We start from the raw sequence: 23645 nt of genomic DNA on the forward strand, positions 1-23645 counted from the left end.
TGTGTGTACTTTGAAATGTATAACTTAAGATGACATTTATAGACCTATTGACAGATTTTTTTTTTTTTTTGCGGTACGCGGGCCTCTCACTGTCGCGGCCTCTCCCGTTGCGGAGCACAGGCTCCGGACGCGCAGGCCCAGCGGCCATGGCTCACGGGTACAGCCGTTCCGCGGCACGTGGGATCCTCCCGGACCGGGGCACGAACCCGTGTCCCCCGCATCGGCAGGCGGACTCTCAACCACTGCGCCACCAGGGAAGCCCTATTTACAGATTTTATTTCACTTTAATTTATGATTATGGGGAGGGCATTCTCTCTTTTCTAGTTATGTTTTCTTTTTCTTCTCCTAATGTTATTTGGTGGCCAGAGTCTAGCCGTTTAATAGAAAATTCTTTGCTGAAAATTTCTGTTTAATACTAGTTTCTTGTTCTCCATCATCCATGAAACCACCACCAACAAAAATTGTGCTTTCATTTATGCATACATACAACCATATACCCACAACCACTTTTTAAAATGTTGACATCATTTTGATATAATTTATTTCAAAGAAGGATTATGTAAAGGTTTAGATATTTATAGTTGATAACCTTCATACCACAGTTTAATTTCTAAAGCATCTTCAACTACATTCTTAAGTTTAAGTTATGAGAATGACCATTTCAAAGTCTAATTAAATGATGCTTTTCAGGACTATATAAGTCTTGATCATAGATAATCATCTGTGTTTATAGTGCTCTCATAATGTGGCATACACCATTCCAGGATATGGAGAATATTCAGTGTATACATACCTTATTTTGCTATAATACCAAAAGGTCGAATGATACTTTAGACTGAGACTCCATGAGATGATTTAGAGTTATTTTTTCTAGTTCTTGTACTTGTTAGGGTCATGGGGCTGGTTATTGGTCACCATTCTGCTGTTGAGGTAAGCGATAAAGTTCACCTTCTCACCATCCTGACTAATATCAGCTGTGGCCATTCTCATGTTATCCTCACACACTTTAATAGTATAAACATTCATGTTTGTTCAACTAACTTATTAATTACAAGATAAAATAAGTCTCATAATGCTTATCAAACACCAGGGAAATAGATTTGTCTTTCTACAAGTCATAAAGTTCAGAATCAGCTTTGTAGGTAATATAGGCTCAGTTTACCCCACCTTCCTACCTGACATCCCATTACCTGTGAGTGAACACACTATTTTCACTGTCTTTCTCTTAATGAATAGCCGTCATTTAGGAAGAGGAAAAGGTAAATTCTCGAGTCATGGTCCTCTCTTAGAAGCATTTTTGAACACTAGGAAGGATATTGACATGCCCTGTGGTCTTTCAGATAGAACTACACATAAAACAAGCCAGATAATTGAGAACTCAGTTTAACATTGAATGTTCTTTGCAACAGGCCCAGTTCTAGGCTCTAGGGATACACAAATAAATAAATCTGTGTCCTGCCCTAATTTATTAATAGTCTATTGGAAAATATTTCCCTGTCTGGAATTATTTCAAAATACACTTTTTTAAACCTCTAATTTAGCACATAGTATCCAAATTTATTCTTTTTTTCTGCACTTAGTAGCAATTGAAAATACTCATGCCCATCTTCTAGGAAAGGCACTTGATATTCTTATGAAGATTATTATTGGATTATTGTTCTTTCTGGGCCAAGTAATTCTAACTCATTTAACATTTCTGCATAGACTCTCTAGCTAGATATTGTGCTTTATATACCTCTCCATTCCATGAGAATGAACAGATATTGAATCATAATTTTATATATCAGTATAGAATGGGAATTACCTAAAAAAATCATTTTTCTTTTAAAAGTCCTACTTAGCTTATGTGGCCAATATTTTCAATAGTCCCCATGTTATTTTTGTGAAGTTAGTATTTTTGGTCTTTCTCTTTGAAGAAATACATAAAGATCTGACATTATAATAATGAATGGGAAGAAACAAAAGTTTATCATCTGGTCTGAGTCAATCTTGGGGTTCAGTTGAGCATGCTCAGTCCTACCAAGTCATAGCACACCTCAAGATTGAAATGGGCTGTACACATGTGTTGTGTAAAGTTGGTTATGGTTGTTGATACTACAAATTCCATGGCTTCTGATTGGGAAGGAATAACATCTGTGTTAATATTTCACAACTTCTGCACATTAGATGGAGAATAATAGGGTTTTCTTTGTGATGCATCTTTGGAATTTAGAGGCTCCAATGTCTCCCTTACCCCCCAAATTCCTGATAAGGAAGGCCTACTCATACTTGCTTATTTTGGACCAGGAAATACCATTGTTGCTGATTTCCCATTTTGCTTGGCAGTGGTTGTAGACAGCAAATTTGGGACAACATGTTGGAACTGGATGAGGAAAGACTGACTTTGTAAAATTTGTATAGCCTTTTTTTTTCCCCTACATTTTTTGTGATAGACCATATGGGTAGCATGCTTAGAATATGGGCAGCTACTCACACTCTGGCTGCCTTCCTATGATTCCTGGGCTTCCTGGAGTCCAATGTTACAGCACAGGTTCAGGCTAAGTTCATTTCTACAAGAAGCATCTCTGTACCCTGCCTATTAGCATAAGGGACAAGGGCAGTCAAAGGTCAAGAGAAGTTCAAAACAGCATAACCTTTCTGTGCTTCTGTTTCCAAATAACCCCAGTCTGCCCTGCTCCCCAAGTATTTTCCTCAGCCATCGTGCTTACCGTGTAGTTGTAAAACTCAAGAGAACAAGGACTGACTTGATGTAAGGGAAGTTAGAGAATAGAAGTCATTGTTTCTTAAAACAGGAGAAATAATTGATTTATGTTTGGGGACCAATTAGGCTATAAAACAAGAACAGTAAAGGGACCTATGACTTCAGGACAGTTACTTGCTCTGATTTCTGTCCCACAGACAAGGGGCTCCCCAATAAAGGCTGTCGGCTATCTAGACTAAATTATTAATTCCTTTCATGCCTCTCAGGGCTTGTAAACAGCACATAATACAGGAAAACAATTGATACTGTTCAGTTATTGGCCAGATAGAGGGTCAAAGGGTAAATAGTTGGATTAGCAACAGCTGTTCTTCCTCCCTAGTCAGACTTTTGTCCCTTATTCTATTTCAGCAAAACCATTCCTGGGTTCTTGGCCTCTAAATAGTTTAATCCATTTCTCTTCTTGTAAAATAATCCTACAAATAATTAGAGAATAAACACTGACCGAAATTGAAAATACTCGTATTTTAATTCAGTTTCCAAATTTGAAGATGAGCATTCTTTTTGGTATGTGCTGACTATGTTGTTTCGTGTTCAAAGGGTATTATGCCAAGGAAAGTAACTACTTGAAGTTTAGACAGGTTAGAAGCTTTTTAGCTGTTTATACCAACTGCTTGAGGATTTTCATGCAGCTTGATTAAAAGAAAAAAATTGCCTTTGTTTAAACTGATGGTAGGATAATGCGTGTTCATTGTGGAAAACACTAAAAGAAAACTGTAAACACCCCTAATCCCACCACCTGGAAATAACCATTGTTTCTTATTTGAGAATATGTCCTTCCAGTTTGTGTCTGAGCTTATTTTTTACGTGGTTAGAAATCATATATACAATTTGTATGCTGTTTATTGCTCCCCCACTCAACATTACATTGGGAACACTGTCCCAAGTCATGAAACAGTTTTCATAAATATTTTTAATGGCAAGATAATATTTCATTGTAAGTGAATAAGTTTACCATGGTTTATTTAACCATTTACCTATTGTTGGGCATTTAGGTTGTTTGCAGTTTTTTCTACATTATAAATAGTGCCACAGTGAACATAGTTTTTTTTTTTTTTTTTTTTTTTTGCGATACGCGGGCCTCTCACTGCTGTGGCCTCTCCTGTTGCGGAGCACAGGCTCCAGACGCGCAGGCTTAGCGGCCATGGCTCACGGGCCCAGCCGCTCCGCAGCATGTGGGATCTTCCCGGATCGGGGCACGAACCCGTGTCCCCTGCATCGGCAGGCGGACCCTCAACCCTGCGCCAACCAGGGAAGCCCGTGAACATAGTTTTATATAAATTTTTTGTCTGCATTTCAAGTGAGCCCTTTAGCTTTTTATATAAGCCAAAACTCTTCTGAATTAAGAGCATGGACTCTGGCTCAAGATTGCTTGAGTTCAACTTGGCTTCAGTATTTACTAGCTCTGTAATCTTGGCTAAGTTATTTAACCTCTCTGTGCCTTAGTATTCTCATCTGTTAAATGGGGACAATAAAAAAGTACTTCTACTTCACAAGGCTATTGTGGAGATTAAAGGAAGTAATATATGCATTTGGAATAATGCTTGGCAAATGGTAAACACTATTAAGTGTATGCTGTTCTAGGCTATGTAGCATAATGTTGAAATTCTCAGTCTTTCTGTACCTAACGATTGTTGTAACCACTTTATTCAATTAAACTATCCTCTGTTGCCTAATGACACAAAGATAAATCATTCCAGATGTTAGCAGGTGTAAGTTACTGCTTCAAGTAAATAGTTCCCTCAAAGGAGTGGAGCTCACGTACTGCTGGCCAAGACTGTTCTTACCATCTGGTTGACTGTTAGGGTGTTTTGGGCCCCTTCACCCAACCAGCAGCAGGTAACCAAAATGACCATCTGCCAACCCATTTATTTAACCTCTTAGGAAACTAAAGGAGTTAACCCTCTGCTTATTTAAAATAAATACTCAGATTATGCACTTTCTCTTTGGTCAGTAGCAAGGTCTTAGAGAGAGCATGCTGAGGAAGAAATTTGTGTAATTAAAGACGTGCCATTACCATTTAATTTAATTTATTTATAAATCCTATGATACTTTTTAAAAATTATTTTTTTTGGCTGCGTTGGGTCTTTGTTGCTGCGTGTGGGCTTTCTCTAGCTGCAGCGGGTAGGGGCTACTCTTCGTTGCAGTGCACGGGCTTCTCATTGTAGTGGCTTCTCTTGTTGCAGAGCATGGACTCTAGGTGCACGGGCTTCAGTAGTTATGGCTCGCGGGCTTCAGTAGTTGTGGCTCATGGGCTCTAGAGTGCAGACTCGGTAGTTGTGGCACACAGGCTTAGTTGCTTTTCGGCATGTGGGATCTTCCCGGACCAGGGCTTGAACCCATTTCCCCGGAATTGGCAGGCGGATTCTCAACTACTGCGCCACCAGGGAAGTCCCTACCATTTTTAAAAGACTGCATACTTGGGATTCTTGCTGACTCAGACTTATATATATATATATACACACACACACACACACACACACACATACATACACACATACATACATACATACATACATACACATATGTATATATTTTCCCCTACTGAGCAAAGACCTGGATAAATGAGCATTTTAGAAGAGACTTGAAAGTTAAATTAATCTTTGCCCTCTGTTGCCATACTGATAGATGCCCACCAGGCAGAGATCCATGAGTGATGTGGGATGAACAGGCAATTTAAAAAACAGCTTCAGAATAAGACAGCCTAACATCACTAGTTTGCTCTGGCTTTGCATTCATCTGTCAAGTGTTTTGGGATCCCAAGGAGACTTTTTGTGGATCCTTCAAGCTATAAAAGAGAAATGTACATCTCAGCTAGAGTTACCCATAGGTTCATTCCAAAATTCCAACATTCTGTACCATGTCCTATGGGTCTATTCCTAGTTGTCAAACTATATGTCACAATTTTTTTTTTTTTTTTTTGGTACGTGGGCCTCTCCCATTGTGGAGCACAGGCTCCGGACGTGCAGGCTCAGCGGCCATGGCTCACGGGCCCAGCCGCTCCGCGGCATGTGGGATCTTCCCGGACTGGGGCACGAACCCGCGTCCCCTGCATCTGTAGGCGGACTCTCAACCACTGCGCCACCAGGGAAGCCCTATATGTCACAATTTTTAATCTCAGAAAACAGTTTATATAAACCCAAGTGTGGTCTGCAGATAATGAACTTAAGGTTGAGTGTTAGAGATCAAAGAAAATTAACATTTATTGAGTATTCCTTATGTGCTAGGTACTTTGAACATATTCAGTGGGAGTGAGAAGGGTTGGTTATAGCGTATAAAATATCTAAACTTAAGTTTGACTTTGTAATACCTAGTCCACTGTTTCCTTCCCTCCCCATTTCTCTTTTTCCCTTTGATGTGTGTGCCAAGCCTAAGACTCAGTTCCTGCCCTCAAGGGACTCTGGTTTAGTCAGGAACGACAGACACAAAATTTGATGATATGTGGCTTTTACTACATAATAGTAGTTAGTAATAATAATGACTAATATTTATTACACATTAAATGCTTCATGTGCATTTTTCATTAAGCACTCATAAAGCCTGTTTGAAAAGATACTATTCCTATCCTAACAGATGAGACTGCTAAGGCCTGGAGAGGTTAAAAGACTCATCCCAGAGTACACAGTGGAGAAACATCTGGGACTTCAGAGCTGCTGTTTTAATGAATCTTCTATCCTGTTTCTAGCTCTCTTGACTGTGACAAGTCTCAGATGCTAATGGAAGAGTTTAAGGCAGTATAAGGATTTATAACATATATAACGGGGCCTTTTATGTACAGAATGAAGACTATTTTCTAAGTGTCATTTGGGCTCTTTTGCATATATTAGAGTTATTTTGGATGTAAAGTAGAGTAATTCACTGTGGAATAGGTTCCCAAAGAGATTTCTTCTGAGGTTCAGGATTATTCCACTATGTATTATCAAACAGATTCTTTCCTGAAACAAATGAAGATAAGTTCCCTTGGTTTTCCCCTTTATGTCACCTTTCCTTCACAACATTCTGTTTGTGATATTGGTATTTCACATTCATAACAGTTCCAAGAGCCTTGCTTCCAAAGCTTCAGCTGAATCTGCTAGATCACTGCAAGATCACGTCGCCTGAATGTGGCCTTTTGCTGGGGAGTTCCTTTCTGATAAGAATTCTTTTGAACAGGGTGGGGGTGGGATGAGATCCAGAGTTTAGGCTGAGCTTCATCCCCTTGACCTTTGCCCCTATTTCAGAGTTTATACTGACTTGATAGAGACTCCCTATGGAGCCAAGAGTTTAGGACTTGTTTACAATTGATGAAAAGATAGTTGCATTCAAAGGCTCTTGTTGGATCCTTGGATAGTCATGGATCTCTGCCATTATCTATGGTAGGTTCAGGGAATGCTTGAACATCTGGGTCTGGAGATATGTAATGGATGACTAAGAAGGAATGAGAAGAAACTCTGAAATTAGATAGGTTGCTGAAATTATTTCTGTGGGAGCAGTATTGCAGTAATATTTTGAGAGCAGAGAAGGATTCCTATAAACCTGTGCTTTATTTCATTTTTTTAAAAAAGCTGAAAGTGGTTGTTTAAATTCAGCGTATGATAACAAAGGGGGATGTGTGGGAATTCTGTTCTTTTTCTGATGTCTCACCAAGAAGAAGATTTGCTGTGTTAGGCAAATGTATTAGGTAGTGGAGGGAAACCCTGGATTATTAAAGCCACCCTCTTCAGAGTTATACATAATTTTACAAATTGGTGTTTTCTCTCAAAATCTTGGGGTTCTTTAAGTATGTTGAGAGTATAGCAATTCAGTCCCAAGTGAGTCTTCATAAGCCTTTTCTGGGCATACAGGTCAGTTAAGACTCTTAGCTTCTGTATTTGAAGTTACATATCTTTTTTTTGTTGGTCCAGTATTTGTTGTTGTAGATTTGAATCTGAAAGAAAAGATAAGCATCTTTCTTTGAAGGGTGCTGACAGTATGAACCAAAATTGAATAGATATATCCTCTGTTGGTAAGCATAGGAAAAGATAAACTGCATGAATAATAAGATTCACAGTGAAAATAGTGTTATATCATTTTCACTGTAGCACAAAATTCCATGTGCTAAATGTAGTCTGGCTTATAGATGTGTTTTGTTTGACTAACTGGATGTTTAAATAAAAGCATGTTAGTTGTCAACATTTAAAACTTGCAAGAGTTTCATAAAAATTTCCATTTCTGGCCTTGATAAATTGGATGATCCAGCACTGGACCTGGATTTCTGTTGATACATGGCATCTGTTGGCTGGAACAGAGTAGTGGCTGCCCTCTTTATTTTTTTATTTTTATTTTTTTTAACATCTTTATTGGGGTATAATTGCTTTACAATGGTGTTAGTTTCTGCTTTATAACAAAGTGAATCAGTTATACATATACATATGTTCCCATATCTCTTCCCTCTTGCGTCTCCCTCCCTCCCACCCTTCCAGGCGGTCACAAAGCACTGAGCCGATATCCCTGTGCCATGCGGCTGCTTCCCACTAGCTATCTACCTTACGTTTGGTAGTGTATATATGTCCATGCCTCTCTCTCGCCCTGTCACAGCTCACCCTTCCCCCTCCCCATATCCTCAAGCCCGTTCTCTAGTAGGTCTGTGTCTTTATTCCTGTCTTACCCCTAGGTTCTTCATGACATTGTTTTTTCTTAAATTCCATATATATGTGTTAGCATACGGTATTTGTCTTTCTCTTTCTGACTTACTTCACTCTGTATGACAGACTCTAGGTCTGTCCACCTCCTTACAAATAGCTCAATTTCGTTTCTTTTTATGGCTGAGTAATATTCCATTGTATATATGTGTGGCTGCCCTCTTTAAATGAGCATGCACACTCAGGTTTGTCACAAACCCACATGGCTTCCTTCATCCATTTATGTTTCCTTCCAGTCTTCTCTAGGCATTTGAGTTTGCAGTTCCTACATTAAAAAATGATAATTGACAGTGCAGATGAAGGTGTGGGAAAATGGGAAGTCTGTGAGTATAATCTAACAATATCTGTCAACACTAAAAATGTTCGGGTTTATTCTTGCAGATTTAGCAGTTTAAAATTAAAAATTTTTAAATTTAAATTTGCAGATTTAGCAGTTAGTACATCTGGGTATTTATCCTATAAGAAATGAAAGGTGTGCAAAATGTATATTCTCAGATACTCTTTTCAGCATTTATAATAGCAAAAAAGGAACAGCTCAAAAGTTTAATAGGGGACTAAAATGGTTTGTAGTTATCCATGTAATGGAATACTATAGAATCATTAAGGAGAAGGTAAATTTTAGTCTGGAAGAAGATACACTGAACAGTTAACAGTGATATCTTTGGGCAGGTGGTATCACAGAGTAACTCACTATTTCTGTTTTAATTTTTATAAATTAATTTATTGGCCACACTGCAGCTTGTGGGATCTTAGTTCCCTGACCACGGACTGAACCTGGGCCCCCGGCAGTGGAGGTGCAGAGTCCTAACTACTGGACCACCAGGTTTTACCCCTTAATTTTTTTTTAACAAGGCTCTTGTATTAAGAAATGAGATATATATTTTTTAAAAAATCTGTGGCTCTCATTTCAGCTGCCAAGCTTCCAAGCTATTCTGTCAAATTGAGTCACCCAGGCTACAGCTTCCCATTTAGATGATAGATTTTACATTCACAATTCTCTTACCTTGAAATTGCTCTGAGGAATAGGAACCTGTATCCTCGAGTATCAGGAACCATCTTGAAGCCAAAAAAGAGGATAAAAGCTTAGAGCAGCATTTTCAGGCTTCTGCTTGCAGCCCTGCCTCCATTCACTAATCAAGCTATCAGAATTGGCCTCCTTTTTACCCTGCTATCAAGAATGTAGGGAGCCTTAAGTAAGCTTCTCGTATGAATTGTGCTGTCCTGGCAGTTGCAGGTCATGTTGCTGAAAGTGACCCTAATGGACACGGTGTGGTGCAGTGGAAAGAACATGACAGTTTGCATCTTGGCTTTTGCCAGTCCTTGCTAAGTGACCATAGGCAACCTGTGAAGGTCAGTTTCTTCATCCATAAAACAGTAATAATCTCTATTAGGGGTTGTTTTTAAAAATAAGTTAGATAGTATATGTGAATTGCCAAGTATTTAGCTGCTCTAGCTGTTACTGCATGTTTCTTCGTTGCTGAAATAGATGATGAAGGGTTTCTAACTTTTTGGGCTAATATTTAATGAGCATTTACTGTATGCTAATGGAGCCAAAAAAAAAAAAAGTGGTATGATTTACGTACAGTGAAACACATAGATATTAAGTGTAACGTTCAAGCAGTTTTCACAAATGCATGTACCCTTGTAATTCATGTTTCATCAAGATACAGAACAGTGCCATCCCTTCAGAAAATTCCCTTATGCTTTTTCTCAGTTGATCCCACTATTCTGCCCCAAGAAGCAATAACTTCGGATTTCTGTCATGATAGATTAGTTTGTTCTGACATGTCTTATAGATGGAATCATACAACAGGTGCTTTATTGTGTCTAGTGTTTTTCAGCATAATGTTTGAGACTCATCCATGTTGTTGCAGGTGTTAGTAATTCATTTTTTTTTATTACTGAGTAGTATTCAATTGACTGTATCATAGTTGATCTATTCATCTGTTGATACCCGGGCTATTTCTAGTTTTGTACTATTATGATAAAGCAGCTATGAAAATTCTTGTACAAGGTTTTTGTGGATATATTTTAATGTCTCTGAACGTATCTAGGAATTGTTGGGTCAGATGGTAGATGTATGTTAAACTTTTTATGAAATTGCCAGTTTTCCAAATGGTACATTTTACAATTCCAGTAGTATGATTTCTAATAGTTCGACATCCTTGTAAGTGTTTGGTGTTGTCAATTTTTAAATTTTAGTTATTCTAGTGCGCAGGTAATGGGACCGATGTGGTTTTAATTTGCATTTCCCTGATGACTATTTATATTGATTATCTTTTCATACCCTTATTGGCCATTCATATTTTGTCTTTTAGAAGTGTCTATTCAAAGTCTTTTGATAATTAAAAAAAATTGTGTTCTTTGTCCTATTATTGAGTTGTGGGTATTTTTTATTATGATACAAGTCCTTCATCACATATGTATGTTGTGAATATTTTCTCCCCACCTGTGGCTTTCTCTTCTACTTTATTGACATGATTTTTGATTAACAGAAGTTTTACATTTTTATGAAGTTCTATTTATTAATTTTTTCTTTTATGATTAATTCTTTCTGTATCCTCCCTAAGAAATCTTGGCCTAACCTGAGGTTGCAAAGGTATTATTCTATGTTTTCTACTAGAAACTTTATGGTTTAGCTTTATTCAAGTTAATTTTTTTTGTATGGTGTAAGATAGGAATCAAAGTCTTTTTATATGAATATTTATTTGTTTCAGCACTATTTGTTGACAAGACTTTCCTCATTAAATTTTTGATGCACTTGCTGAAAAATAATTTGATCTTATATGTATGATCTACTTGTAGACTCTGTTTTCTTCCATTAACCTACTTATGTGTTCACTAATAGCACAATGTTTTGAATACTATAGTTGTATAGTAAATCTTGAAATCGGATGGTGTTAGTTCTTCAACTCCATTCTTCCTTTTCAAAGTTGTTTTAGCTGTTTTGGCTATTCTAGGGTTTGGTTTGGTTTTGTTTTAATTTCGTTTTACATTTTAGAATCAGCTCATCCAAAAAAAAAAAATTTTTTTTTTTAAGTGAAAGCCTGCTGGGATTTGATTGGATTTCATTGATTTTATCAATTTGGGTAGAGTTGTCATTTTAGAATTGAGTCTTCTAATCTATGAATGCAGTATATTTTCCCACTTATTTAGAACTTTATTTTTTCTCCGTGATGTTTTTGAAAGATTAGTGTTGAGATCTTGTGCAGCTTTCTTTAAATTTATCCTTAAGTAGTATGTTTTTTTAATGCTGTAGTAAATGGTATTATTTTAAAATTTTATTTTCCAATTGTTTGTTGCTAGTATATAGAAATGCCGTTGATTTTTGTATATTGTGATTGTATTATACGACATTGTTACATTTGTTTACTAGTTCTAGTAACTTTTAAAAATAAATTCTTTGGGACTTTTTATGTGTACCGCTATGAATAAAGACAATTTTACTTCTTCCTTTTTAATGTTTATGACTTTTAGTTTTCTTACCTTATGGCATTGGCTAAGATTTGCAGTCCAACAGTAGATAAAAATGTTGAGGATGACATTCTTTTTTTTTTTAATTTTTAAAATTTATTATTTATAAGTTTATTTTTTTAATTTATTTAATTTTGGCTGTGTTGGGTCTTTGTTGCTGTGCGCGGTCTTTCTCTAGTTGTGGCGAGCAGGGGCTACTCTTTGTTGCGGTGTGCAGGCTTCTCATTGCGGTGGCTTCTCTTGTTGCGGAGCACGGGCTCTAGGCACGCGGGCCTCAGTAGTCGTGGCACGTGGGCTCAGTAGTTGTGGCTCACGGGCTCTAGAGTGCAGGCTCAGTAGTTGTGGCGCACGGGCTTAGTTGCTCTGCAGCATGTGGGATCTTCCCGGACCAGGGCTCAAACCCGTGTCCCCTGCATTGGCAGGCAGATTCTTAGCCACTGCGCCACCAGGGAAGCCCAAGGATGACATTCTTGTTTTTGATCTTAGAGGGAAAGAGTTCAATATTTCACTATCAAGTGTATGATGTTAGCTATAGTTTTTTTCTTACTATTTATTTTAAAAAATTGTGGTGAAATATACAGACCAAAACATTTATTATCTTAACCATTTTTAAGTGTACGGTTTAGTGCCGTTAAGTACCACACTAGTATTGTTATGAAACCATCACCACCATCCATCCATAGAACTCTTCGTATCTTGCAAAAATGAACCTGTAACCATTAACAGTATTTCCCCATTCTCCAGACTCCGGCACCCACCATTCTACTTTCTGTCTCTATGAATTTGGCTAATCTAGGTATCTCATATAAGTGGAGTCATGCTGTATTTGTCCCTTTGTGGCTGACTTCTTTCACTTAGCATACTGTTTTCAAGGTTGATCCATGTTGTAGCGTGTCACAATTTCCTTCCTTTTTGAGACAGACTAATACTCCATTGTTTGTTATATACCACATTTTGTCTATCCATACATCTGTTGATGGATACTTTGGTTGCTTATAGCTTTTAGCTATTGTGAACGTTGTGAATAATGCTGCTATGAATATTGAGTGTACAAATAGTTTTTCAAGTCCCTATTTTCAGTTCTTTTGGGTATATAGCCAGAACTGGAATTGCTGGATCATATGGTAATTCTATTTTTAATTTTTTGAGGAACCACCATACTGTTTTCCACAGTGGCTGTATCATTTTACAGTCCCATGCAGCAGTGTACAGGGGTTCTGATTTTTCTGCATCCTCCTATTTTCTGTGTTTTTGATAGTATCACACACACCCAATAGTATCTCACTGTGGTTTTGATTTGTATTTTCCTAATGATTAATGCTGTTGAACCTATTTTCATGTACTTATTGGCCATTTGTATATCATCTTTGGAGAAGTACCTATTTAAGTCTTTTGTCCATCTTTTAATCAGGTTTTTTTTTGTTGTTATTTTGTTTCTTTAGTTCTAAGATTTCTTTATATATTATGGATATTACCCCTTATCAGATATATGATTTGCAAATATTTTCTCCCAATTTATGGTTGCCTTTTCACTGTTGTGTCCTTTCATATACAGATGTTTTAAATTTTGATGTAGTACAGTTTACTTATTTTTTTTGTTGTCTGTGCCTTTGGTGTCATAGCCAAGAAATCATTGCCAAATCCAATGCCAGGAAGCTTTTCCCCCTTTGTTTTCCTCTAAAAGTTTTATGTCTTATATTTAGGTCTTTGATCTATTTTGAGTTATTTTTTGTATAGTATGGTATAAGATGACATTCACATGCATCCTTCTGCATGTGGATATTCACTTTTGCCATCACTGTTTGTTGAAAATATGGTCCTTTCCTCATTGAATAGTCTTGGCAACCTTATTGACAGTCATTGACCATATAGGTGAGGGCTTATTTCAGGGCTTGCTGTTCTGTTTCTTTTGTCTATATGTCTGTCTTTATGCCACATTGTTGTTTTTGTTTTGTTTTAAGTTATGTATGTTTCAAAAACTGTAGATTTTAAAAAATATTTATTTATTTATTTGGTTGCACTGGGTCTTAGGTGTGGCAGGTGGGCTCCTTAGTTGCGGCATGTGAACTCTTAGTTGCAGCATGCATGTGGGATTTAGTTCCCTGCCCAGGGATCGAAACTGGGCCCTCTGCATTGGGAACGTGGAGTCTTGGTAATTCAACTTGGTAGTATTTATTGTAGATTTTTGTGATTTTGTTCAAAAGAGTCAAAGCCTATATCCTTAACCTCAGTGTCACACGTTTGCTTTTATTTGTGTGAGTTTTTATTAGTTTTTTGTGTAGTCTTATACCAACTATCTGGTTTTCTAGATAGGTTTAGGCACTCTCCTTCTGCTTCAAATTTGAAGTCTCCATCTAGTGGTCTCTTCTGAGAGCACAGTGGTGAGAAGCTGTGATGATGTATTGGCATTTATTCCCACTTAGTCCACTAGGTGGCAACAGGCCCTAACTGAAGAGCCAAGAGCAAGGAATCAGACCGAAAAACGGAAAACAATGCTTGTAAAACTCATAATTAAACGGAACAGAAAAGCAAGATTTTCTGAAAAGTAATACTGCTAGCCCTCAAGATATGAGAGATGGAGTGAGCCTTTAGCTCATTCTAAGAGCATGTTTGGAAACTCTAATTAATATTATATGGGAATCCATTCTGCTGCCTTCCTTCCATTGCCTCTCATACTTCAAAATCTTGGCTTATTCAGTGGCTATCCAGTTGCTTTTTTTTTTTTTTTTTTTGAATATTGGGGGATGGAGGGGAAAGGTGATAGAGCTGACCGTTAATGCAAAGAGATCTGAGTTTGGGGAGTCGGGGCAAGAAGGATGTGCTTTTATATCCAAGAGCTGACAATCTACTTCCAGGGAGACTGCAAAAAGAGGCATTAATAGCTCCCTGTTGTCCCTTGGGTCTGAGACTTCTTTCCTTGAGCGTGAAGAAGAGTTTTTATGAATGTTATAGTCGAAGGTGTGGGTTTCCCTTATAAAAATGGAAATTGAGAGAACAGAAATTTTCCTGAATGAGGATTTGTTTAAGGTAGTAGTGAAGGAAGAAGGTCGTTTAAGGGGATGTAAGATTCTAAGAAGCCATGAGTAGAATTCTCAGGCTGTGAAAATTAAAAGATGATGGGTGGGGTGAGTTTCTAATGCTCCCTGAAGTAGTTATGAAGAGAAAAGGTTTGGGAGGACAACTAGGCTGGAAGCAGAGTGACCTGGCAGCCTGTTGCAGCTTGCTTGATTATGGCAATGGATGCCAACTTTTTTGACCTCAGTGACTTAAGTAGGTTAGAAACACAGCTCACTTAGGCAGGACCCCATTATCTACTTAACTTTCCTTTTCCTGCTTTCCAGTTGAAAATTCATTGACAATGGACTATGACGTGCAAATAAATTTGGAGGGAGGATGATAAATGTGCATTAGCAATTGAGGTCTGGTTCATATTTGAAACATGGCATATACATGTCAAAGTCTAATTACAGTACTAGAAAATTTTAAAATAAGGATACTGTTGGTGTACTATCATACACAGCATGTATCAAACTAATTTGAAAACGATGCTGAATGAGCCATAAGATTAAAAAGCAAGAATAACAGTAATTGAAAACTACCACTAATTCCCTCAACAATGATAATGGAGTTCAGAGAACTGCAAGATTTCCAGTTGATTTTCTGTGTGTGTTTGCAGTAGGATCTTTGCACCATTGCCATCCATTTTGTGGCAACCAGGCTTATTAGTAGAATGCTAAAGAGTCTCTTGTTACTTTTAGTTTATAAACACCAAATTTTATTGACAGTCCATTAACAAGTTACTTATAGCCTTTATTCATAAGTAGAAATGAACTGAACATCAGTCGCTCATAAGATGGATGAAAGTTGGATTAATATACCATGAGGATCCTTTAAATTCATACCTTGAGAATCATGGGGCTAAAAGGTTGGGAAGGAGGAGGAGAAGGTAGAAAACAGCCACAGGCTAGCTAGAAGAAGGCTCAGTGCAATGGGCCTTTGGAGCTAGGTGTGAAATAGAAAAAATATATGTCTTCTGTGACTTAAAGCAAAATCTCACCATTGTGTGTGAATGTGTGTCTTCACTATGTATGCGCAGATGTTTATGATAATGGCTCCAATACTGTTGATAGAATTACTACTCATGTGATCAGTCTTATTGACAGAATTATTTGTTACGTGAGTCTAACAACAAATGAGTCTTCTAGGAATTGTTTTTCCTTATGTTGAAGGGTAATCAAGAAGGAAGTAAAATCCTTTATGTAATGATTTTGTGCTGGGATTTTTGTTGATGTTTTTTGGTGTGTGCATTATTTAGCATCTCAGCTGTCCAGAAATTTTTCAACATAACTAAGATGCAATAAAAGCCAGGCCCTAAACATCATTTTCATCAAGATAATCTTAATTGTGAAATCTAACCCTGTCCCTTTGTTTCTCTCTGTCTCTCTCTCTCTTTGTGAGAGGTTTTGTTAGACAAAAACTTAAAATTAAAATACCTTAGTCATCCTTTCCTAATAGTCATGATAATTTTGACCCTTAATTATCTTTTACCAAAAATATATTCTCTTAAGTTTTATAAGTTAAGTCTGACCAGTCAGTTTCAACCTCTGACCTTTGTTTTCTCTTTTGAAATACCTTGGATAAAAATATCACCGAGCAAACAAACCTCAAAAGCAACATTGGTAAATTAGTGGAAATGATCCTACAAATGCAGATGAAAGATAACAGGGTAATTTGAAAAGCTTCAAAAGTACAGTGGGGCTAGAAACAAGTTTGGAAGAAATAGATGTTGATTGAGAGTTGATACGGCTGCTCACATGTTAGTGATGTAGTGCTGTCATGTAAAAAGATTGCTGCCCGGCAGGAATTACTCTTGATTAGTTTTCTTGATATACTTGGTGCCATTTAGATCCTAAATATTAGTGATATGATTTTTACCTATTGTTCAGTATGTACAAGTTTAATCAAGGTATTATAGAAAAGAGCTACCTTTAGTGGGGCTTGCCATATGTCAGATGCCGTGCTAAGCACTTTATTCTCACCTTATATGATCCCCATCACAACTCTATGTAGTAGGTGGTAGTTCCCAGATGAGAAGCTAAGGCTAAAAGGTTAAGACCACACTGCCTTTCATTCCCCTGTTCATCATAGCCAAAGAAAACTTTAGAGCTTTGAGAATATGATCTAGTCTTAGAGGTTTGTAAAGAAACTTGGCATAGTCAGAAAAACATGAGTTGAACACAGGGAGCTGTATTATGGCGAAGTAACACACGAAAGTGTGTGAACAGTGCTGGTGCCTGGGAAATATAGACTGGTAGCAAGGGAGGAAAACCAGAGGTGTTGACTTAAGTAGTTAAATTGTAAGAAAGACACTCTCCTTAAGCTAGTTTAAAATGGGGACATTGGTGGAAAATACAGGGTTTCTCTTGGGGCCCAAGGAGGGAGCATTCAGTTGGATTTCATGAAGGAGCAAGACCAGGATTTCTTTCCCATCTCTCTGTGGAGGCTTATCTCTGCTTCTCTGGTGCTTCTGTTTCATATTTCTCTTCTTGTTCAGACTGATACTCTTTGCTTCTGTGTCCATGATGGAAGATGGCTGCCCCTGATTTGCCCTGCCTTGTCATGTCTTTCCAGCAGCCATGCTCAACACAGACTAACTGAAGCATTTGTGTTCAAATCTTAAATACTCAGGAAAGAGGATAAACCCAGCTTGGTGTCCAGATATCCATTTACCTGGGGCTATGGCCACGGACTATCCAGTAGAAGCTGCAGGTGCATTCTAAGGAGAATATTAATAGAGCAGACAAATTTTCTGGTATGATAGTTTCAGTCAGGAAACAGGTAGCATGGAGATTGTAGAAACTCCCCATTAAGTCCGGTATTTGAGGGATAGTGCAAAGGTAGGGCAAATTCAGGGGCATGGTTGATTAGGAATTATTTGCTAGCCCTGGGGTGGGAAAGGATGGGGATCTGGCAACTGCAGTGAAAATCCAGGCATTAGGTAATGCTTGAAGTTTGGCAAGTAGAAAAGATACTTTCAAACCACTCAGTTATTGGCTGGGAGTTATAAGCGAGCTGATGGCTTAATTGAAGTGGCCAGGGCCGCTTGTAGCCCTCAGTGTACTTCACTGCATAACACCTATTTGAGTACCTACCTGGTGACAAGATCTGAGGCTGTCCAGGTACTCTCGCCCTAGCCATGATTGGCTCTGGGGCTGGTTCAGATTGTATACACACACAGAAGATACTAGTGACTCCAACAGTTAGGGCTTTTGGTAGTGGAAACTGAAGATAAATCTTTGATATTCAAGTTTTCGTATTGTTGCCTTTGGGATTTGAAAATCATTCCAATATTCCAGAGTGAATTTATTCCTCTGCCTTCCTCAGGAAGTTTTTCCTCCTAAGTGTATTTTGGGTTTGAGTTGTATTTGAGCAGTTTGTTATGGTATTTGGGTCTAATTTCAGGAAAATAGACTGGAATTCAGACTAGCTGTTTGGTTTCACCAAGATTAGGATTTTATCACTTACGAGGTTTGTAAAAACATACCTGAGGAGGAGATTCATTTCTGGCATGAGTGAGTGAGAAGGTCAACACAGCCTGTCCCCAAAAAGCAACTGTAAAGCTGAATAAAACTATCAACAACAACCATAGGCTTATAACAAATTGAGAAGTAATCAACCAACTTACCATAGCTCATGTTTATTGAATACTCCATGCAGAATATACATTCTTTTCAAGTACGCATAGAACAGTCTCTAAGAGTATTCTGGGCCATAAAATAAGTCTAATAAAATAAAGGTTAAAAAGCCCCACATGATCATCTGAGTAGACACAGGAAAAACATTTGACAAAATTCAATACCTATTCATGATCAAAATCTCCCAACAAGCTAGGAATAGAAGGTAACTTCCGCAGTTTGACCAAGGAACATCCATGAAGAGCCTAAAGCTAACATAATACTTAATTGGGTAAATATAAGTACCTTTCCTCTAAGATTGGGAATAAGGTAGGTAAGAATGTGCTCTTACTACTTCTTTTCAACATTCACTGGAGGTTCTAGCTAGTACAGTAATGTGAGGGTTAGTGGGGAAGGCATCTAAATTGGATGTCTTAAAACTGTTTTTATTCATAGGTGACATAATCCTATATATAATCCTAAATAATTCACAAAAAACCCACAAAACAAGTAGAACTAATTGAGTTTAGCAAGGTCACAGGATACCAGATCAATATACAAAAATCAGCTGTATTTTTATAGCTAGCAATGGTCCAAAAATGAAAGTGAGAAAACAATTCCATTCACGATTGCATCAAAATAATAAAATACTTAGGAATAAATTTAACAAAAGAAGTGTAAGATTTGTACACTAAAAACTAAAATATTTCTGAGAGAAGTTTACAAAGACCTAAATAAATAGATTGTGGCTCTGATGGACTGTCTATGCTGGTGACACGTATACACAGAAAAATGCCTGCATTCAGCCCCAGGTTATAGATTAATAACCTCAGCTAGACATCTTGCAAATACGTGCTTCTGGTTGACAAGTAGGTGAGAGTTTGGGGAGTGAGGGAATCTTATCTACTAAAAGTGAGGATAAGCCATGGAGTAGTACCGTCAAAGGCCAGGATGCATTGGGCTGTACTGCTGTGTGCTGTTTGCAGCACATTTTTTCACTGTGCTCTCTCTGAGGCCTCACAACAATCCTGTGAAGATAGGAGAGGTGTACTTAGTCTCTCTTTCATGGAGAATTAAGGCTTAAGAGGTGACTCACTTGTCCAAGAACACATAACCATGGCAGAAATTGGAATTAAATTCAGGTTTTCTAACTGCATACTATCCCAAACCACTTATTTCTTTTTTACTCTACTGTTTTGCCTCAGCTCTTTACAGTCGTCCCTTGGTATCCACAGGAATTGATTCCAGGATCCTCCTTGGACACCAGAATCCGAGGATGCTCAAATCCCTTATATAAAATGGTGCAGTATCTTTGGTCCTCCACATCTTGGATACGGAGGACCCACTGTACTGGGAAGAGAAGAGAAAGGGGCATGTGATTTTGATGGATTGTGCATGTAGTTTTCAGTAGATTTAGTTAGTCTGAAGAGTAGGAGGGGAAGTTGGGCTAGAGTGTAAATTCAGGGGTTCTATAGCAAGTATAATCAAGATAGCTTTGTCCTGATATCTGGTAGATATTAAAATTATACCTGCGTTGGAACTGTACTTCATGGCACAGATGGTTTGAAGGTATCCTATGCTTACTTCAAGGAGTTTCATAAGTTATAAACATAATTGTGTCATAAAACATAAGGGAATTCATTTGGCAACCATTTATGGAATGTCTATTCCATGGCAGGCCCCTTGCAAGATTTGGGATCACCCAGTTGGATCCTATTGAGATATAGCCTGAGAGGAGAACAGAAGTAGGCTGGAATTTGCTTTGTAATTTTCACTCTCTGAGGCCGATGTGTCTGCCCTCCAAAGTGACCACTTCAACCATGGACCTGGAGCCCTTTACTTTCCACTGTCCCTGCAGCTGTGCTTTCTACAGGTACCCTTTCTTAATAAAAATAGTCCGTCATTTCTTCCTTTCCCTCTGTGGATTCTTCCATATGCTTTTCAGTCAAACGTAGGTATATCTTGCATCTAAAAGAAATCTTTGCTTTTTAAGAAAAGGCATTTAAATAATTTTTCTTAATTGTTGAAATAGTTCATATTTATTGCCAAACGCTTCTAAGACATAGATGAGTTGTAAATGATAAACTTAAAAATCACCTTTAATCCTACAACTTGGAGATTGCAACTGTTAACATTTTTGCTTCCAGTCTGTTTGAACTTCGTCAGTATCTTTTCTGTTTGAGCCAGTTACAAGATGGCTCTAATCCTTTGACCTGGAAAGATGACCGCAATGTTTTAAGTGAAAAAAGCGTTACGGAAAATTATGTGTAATTTGTGATATTTTCTCTAAATATAAATACATATATTAATATTTTAAATATCTCTGAAATATCTGGAAGAATAATACACTGAACAGAATGATGCGAGCGGCGGGGGCAACTGGTGGACTTTAGTTTTCTCTTTTGTATCAATTTTTCAGTAACTATGTAGTACCCCCCCCCCCCCAAATCTATTTGAAAAACAAAAGGCAACCAAAACCAAAAGCTAAAATGCCTTTTTGAGATATCCTTTTCATTCTGTCTATTCCTGCTGCCTCCCTTTTAGCTTAGCTCTTTTGTGCAACAGATTTCTATTTCTTTTTGTCTCAGATCTCTCCTCCCTTCCTCCTACTTCATCTGCTTGGTGAATCTTCCCAAAGTCTTGCTTTCGTTATCTCCTTGCAGAGCTAACCACTTAAAGTGGCTTCCTGTTGCACTAATTCTAAACTTTTCTGCCTGGCTCACAAGACCGTCCGTCATTTACTTTTTCAGTGCGCCCAAACATAATCTCTGAACTATTCTGCTCTTGTCCACTATACATGCCACATATTTTCTCTGTGCAGGTATTTATTTACAAGTCCCATCTGCAGGAAACACCCTCAAACTCACATAAGTTCTCCCTTCCTGTAGCACTTAGTTTTATCCAATAGAAACTATAGAGGATTTTGGTGGCTAAAATATGTAATTTTTTCATTGGCATATATAGAGACTACTGATTGTCTGGGTAAATAAATGGCATGCTTGTTCAGTTGTACATTTTTCAAAGAACATGTCGGACATTCTTTCTATTTATTTTTTTGGCTGCGTTGGGTCTTTGTTGCTGCGCGCAGGCTTTCTCCAGTTGTGGTGAGTGGGGGACACTCCTCGTTGCAGTGCGCGGGCTTCTCACTGCGGTGTCCTCTCTTGTTGCAGAGCATGGGCTCTAGGCGCACGGGCTTCAGCAGTTGTGGCTCATGGACTCCAGAGTGCAGGCTCAGTAGTTGTGGTGCACGGGCTTAGTTGCTCTGCGGCATGTGGGATCTTCCCGGACCAGGGCTCGAACCCATGTCCCCTGCATCGACAGGCAGATTCTTAACCACTGCGCCACCAGGGAAGCCCTGTCAGACATTCTTTTCTAATGTTTTCAGAAATTTGGAAATAATTGGTGGTTGAAAGTAAATACCTATAGGATGCATGACGTCCTGACAAACAGCGATATGTGAATTACCTCCTATGTGTCCACCAGTATGAAAGAAAGAAAAGTTTTTGATTTCTGTAAAGACTTCTTGGGTGGGACAGTCATCTGAATTTAACCTTGTTCATTCATTAGGTTCTTTATTTTTAAAGAAACTCTAATGGCTGCTTTCTTTCTTTTTTTTAAAATTTATTTTATTTACTTTGGCTGCGTCGGGTCTTAGTTGCAGCATGTGGGATCCTCGTTGCGGCATGTGGAATTTTTTGTTGTGGCGCGCGGGCTCCAGAGCATGGGCTCAGTAGTTGCGGCACGTGGGCTGTCTAGTTGTGGCATGAGGACTCAGTAGTTGCACCATACAGGCTCTCTAGTCATGGCATGCAGGCTCAGTAGTTGTGGCGCGCGGGATTAGTTGCCTTGCAGCATGTGGGATCTTAATTCCCTGACCAGGGGTCGAAGCTGTGTCCCCTGTGTTGGAAGTCAGATTCTTAACCACTGGACCACCAGGGAGGGTCCCATTCATTAGGTTCTTTAGGTAGGTTTTAGTTTTTGAGAGAACATAAACTAAAGTGCATCTGTTTCTATAAAACATCAGATACAATTTGATTTGTTTGGCTGCCACAACATGGTGCAAAGTTTTATTCAGTCTGAAGAGAGTTACTCAATAGCAACATAAGTATGGCTATAGTTTTCTGTACTCAGAAGACTAGTGGCAGTATCAGATGGTGGCACAGAAGTTTGGGCAATAGTTGCGAAGTGGATGACATGAAGTGTGGTGGTCAGAATCCAGTGTTAAGTTGGTGGGCTTGGCTTTGCTTCAAACCAGCCTCCGGTGGCTCTAAATACCTGGTGAACTTGTTATATAATAAAATACAGATTGTAGGGCCCTACTTGTGATCTGGGGTAGAACTCAGGAACCCTGCATTTTTAAAAGCAACTCTAGATGATTCTGATGTACAACCAGGTTTGGGAAACACTGGCCTGAACCCCATATTTTTCCTGAATTCTCATCTTTTTTTTAAATAAATAAATTTATGCATGCATGCATGCATGCCAGCGTTGGGTCTTTGTTGCTGTGCACAGGCTTTCTGTAGTTGCAGAGAGTGGGGGCTACTCTTTGTTGCGGTGTGCAGGCTTCTCATTGCGGTGGCTTCTCTTGTTGCGGAGCACGGGCTCCAGGCATGCGGGATTCAGTAGTTCTGGCACGTGGGCTCAGTAGTTGTGGCGCATGGGCTTAGTTGCTCTGTGGCATGTGGGATCTTCCTGGACCAGGGCTTGAACCTGTGTCCCCTGCATTGTCAGGTGGATTCTTAACCACTGCGTCACCAGGGAAGTCCCAATTCTCATCATTTTTTGCATTTTTCTTTTGACTTTGATTTGTCTTTTTAGTTCTTGTCTCACTTCACGGGCACGTCACCTTCCTTCCTACCTCTGAGAAAAAAATTTTCAGAAGGCTAAGTTGACAAGCCTCTTCTGCTGCTGCCTTATTTAATTTGACTTTTGCTATGAGAATCTCTTTCTATCTCAGACTTATGTGTATGATAAATTATTCATGATCAATGCATTTGTTTTCCTGTCATTATCATGAAAGATTTAGTGGCTTATCTTATTTTAAAGGTTTCAGAGAGTTGATACTACATTTTGATTTTT

General features: G+C 38.4%; 1 protein-coding gene and 1 long non-coding RNA gene across 4 annotated transcripts in view; one reads left to right on the plus strand and one right to left on the minus strand.

The window, feature by feature from the left end:
* NR6A1 (nuclear receptor subfamily 6 group A member 1) overlaps positions 1–23645 on the plus strand; it is a 205780-nt gene that overhangs the window by 28970 nt on the left and 153165 nt on the right. The gene's annotated exons all lie outside the window — the stretch shown is intronic.
* The window catches only part of LOC113619713 (uncharacterized), a 52462-nt gene continuing 34612 nt past the window's right edge, over positions 5796–23645 (minus strand). The window contains exons 3-4 of one of the 2 annotated variants that reach the window (XR_003432503.1): positions 9422–9474; positions 5796–7664 (exon numbers count right to left, since the gene is read on the minus strand). This is a non-coding gene — a long non-coding RNA (uncharacterized LOC113619713). Of the gene's footprint in view, positions 7665–9421; positions 9475–18573; positions 19595–23645 lie in introns of those variants that run through there. The other variant, XR_003432504.1, reaches the window with a different exon arrangement.

This window comes from Aethalodelphis obliquidens, unplaced genomic scaffold, assembly GCF_003676395.1.
Source record: "Aethalodelphis obliquidens isolate GAN/ISIS:26980383/991018 unplaced genomic scaffold, ASM367639v1 scaffold7, whole genome shotgun sequence".
In the NCBI taxonomy this organism is placed as follows: domain Eukaryota; kingdom Metazoa; phylum Chordata; class Mammalia; order Artiodactyla; family Delphinidae; genus Aethalodelphis; species Aethalodelphis obliquidens.